We start from the raw sequence: 3,049 nt of genomic DNA, 5'->3' as shown, positions 1-3,049 counted from the left end.
GTGTGCTTAACCCGCTGTGCTACTGCCCGACTCCCTTTTATTTCTTTTCTGATAGAGACAGAAATAGAGGGGGAGAAAGAGGAATCGTCCATCACTTGTGAAATCACTCCCCTCAGGCCACCACTCAAGGACCTGGTGCTTTTTGCATGGTAGTGTGTGCTCCCTGCTAGGTATGCTCCCCCCCCCCCCATATCACTTTAAAAGGTTGGGTAGCCTAATGGCATCTCTGAAAGTCAGGTACTTTTTAGCTCTCTACTAGAAGGGAAACAAGATTGGGATGAGCCAAACAAAAAATAATGACTTTGGTGAGATACTCCAAACTCAGTCAAATTCTGTTTTGTCTTCCCCTTTCTATTCTTCTTTCTCAATTTCTGTTTATGAGTGGGATCACCCCATACTCGTCTTTCTCTTTCTGACTTAGCTCACTTAACATGATTCCTTTTAGCTCCATCCAAGATGGGTCAGAGAAGGTGAGTTCATTGTTCTCAACAGCTGACCAGTATTCCATTGAGTATATGAACACAACTTTCATTCATTTGTTTTGGGCACCTGGGTTGCTTCTGGGCTTTGGCTATTATGAATTATGCTGCTATGAAGATAGGTGTACAAACCTCCCCAGAGCCCTGCCCCACTAGGGAAAGAGAGAGGCAGGCTGGGAGTATGGATCTACCTGTCAACACCCATGTTCAGCGGGGAAGCAATGACAGAAGCTCCAGACCTTCCACCTTCTGCATCCCACAGTGACCCTGGGTCCATGCCTCCCAGAGGGATAGAGAATAGGAAAGCTATCTGGGGAGGGGATGGGATACAGAGTTCTGGTGGTGGGAATGTGTGGAATTGTACCCCTCTTAGCCTACAGTCTTGTCAATATTTTTTGTTTTACAAAGAAATAACAATAAAAAAAGACTCATCAGAAAATCTAAACCATTCTCTGTGCTTTTCCCTGTGGTCCCTATGCGCTCGCAAACAGTCTCCATCTAAAAGGACATCTGTTCATTCCGATGGCAGGAGTGGTTGCACAGGCAAGATGTTTGTCTTTATTATTTGGTAAAAACTGGAAATGTAAAAACACACTTTACATTTTACACTTTTTGTCCTATTATTAGTAAATTCTGTTCCTTTTGGTATTTGCAAGATTTATTGAAAGGAAAAATCAATAGCATTTAAAATTTGACAATCTCATAAGAATAAAATATTGCTCTTGATTATTTCAACCATCTCTAACAGCATATTTCTTTTTTTAATTTAATTTTTTTATTAAAAAGAAAACATTGACTAAATCATAGGATAAGAGGGGTACAACTTCACACAATTCCCACCACCAGAACTCCATATCCCATCCCCTCCCCTGATAGCTTTCCTATTCTTTATCCCTCTGGGAGCATGGACCCAGGGTCATTGTGGGATGCAGAAGGTGGAAGGTCTGCTTCTGTAATTGCTTCCCTGCTGAACATGGGCTTTGGCAGGTGGATCCATACTCCCAGCCTGTCTCTCTCTTTCCCTAGTGGGCAGGGCTCTGGGGAAGCAGAGCTCAGGGACACATTGGTGGGGTTGTCTGTCCAGGGAAGTCTGGTCAGCATCATAACAGCATATTTATTTTTTTTTCTTTTTTAATTTTTTTATTTATAAAATGAAAACACTGATAAGACCATAGGATAAGAGGGGTACATTTCCACACATTGCCCACCCCCAGATCTCCATATCCCATCATATCTTTTTCTAAGGCACATACTGACAGGGTAAAACACTTAGTGGGTAAGAGGGAAGACTGATGATCTCACCTCTGAATTGTCTTAATATATTGGTTGAAAATTTAATCTTTTAGAATAAAATTTCTCCCCGCTTCTTTCTTGTTCATGTCTGGGAACTATCCACAGTTTCTTGAACTGAAGCACATTTTCAGCCCCAGAGCCTTTTAGCTTAGTCAGGGTAGTTGTTTTAAGTCATTAAAGCAGATTAATTAACTCTAAATACTTAATATTTATTTATTGGATATATAGAGAGGAACTGAAATGGAACGGGAAGGTAGAGAGGGAGAGAATGCCAGGCATTCGTAGCACTGCTTCACCACCTTGTGAAACTTCCCCCCTGCAGATAGTGACCAGGGGCTGAGTCCTGTGCATGGTAGCATACATGCTTGAGTGGCTTGACACCTTCTGGTCCCCATAAATACTTCCTTCTGTAGTATATGGATGATATGTGAATTAAGTTGAGTATGTAATGAAAAGCCTTAAATAGTTAAATGTTATAACATGATTCAAGAAGCAGACATTTCAGAAGTAAGCTCTACATATAAACATGCATTTAAATGACTTCCAGAGCAGATTTTCACCCATAATTAAAACATTTAGGGCAAGCATCAACAGTAGTTTGAATTCTCTGAGTATTTGCCCAGTTAATGACATAGTGAGGCTACCTAGAAATGCTCAGTGCTGTAGGTCAGTCAGTCTAGAAAGAACCAAGTGACTAAGTCCCATCTGGATAACTGAGGGATTGCTTTTTTAAAGTAGAAAAAAAAATAATAGTGTGAAAGAATGATAGCAGTTTAAAAATATAGTCTCTCAGTCTTTGTGCCACATAATAAGCAATTGTTTTCATGTATGTATATAATACTTGCTTAGGCTTTCCATGCAGATCCCGAAACCACACTATGTGGCATCTATTGTTGGTCACCGGAGAAATGATAGCACGGAATGATTTCAAGTTACCTGCTACTTTCTCTCTGGAGTTTTCTTCAGGGTCGTCCTTAAGATGCATAGGGACCCAGGATCATTCATTTGTATGATGTTTATACAGTTTTTTTGAAGTGTCATAAATCATTTTCCTGTAGAAGACATGAAGTTTCAGAGTAATGGGTTTTGTAGAGCTATTTAGGTGTTTGCTTTCTATCCAACAACCGCATGGAAAGACTCTTCATCCTGGAGAGTGACTTGGTGCTGTGTCTTGTCTTTTCTCCACAAGGGCATGGTTCTGCAATAATTTCCTATCTCCAGTCTCGTGAGACAACGGGACCAAGTGCTGTTGTTATGCACAATGCAGAGGCTCTTCA

Source organism: Erinaceus europaeus, unplaced genomic scaffold (genome assembly GCF_950295315.1).
Source record: "Erinaceus europaeus unplaced genomic scaffold, mEriEur2.1 scaffold_983, whole genome shotgun sequence".
Lineage (NCBI taxonomy): Eukaryota > Metazoa > Chordata > Mammalia > Eulipotyphla > Erinaceidae > Erinaceus > Erinaceus europaeus.
This window is presented reverse-complemented; position numbering follows the sequence as displayed.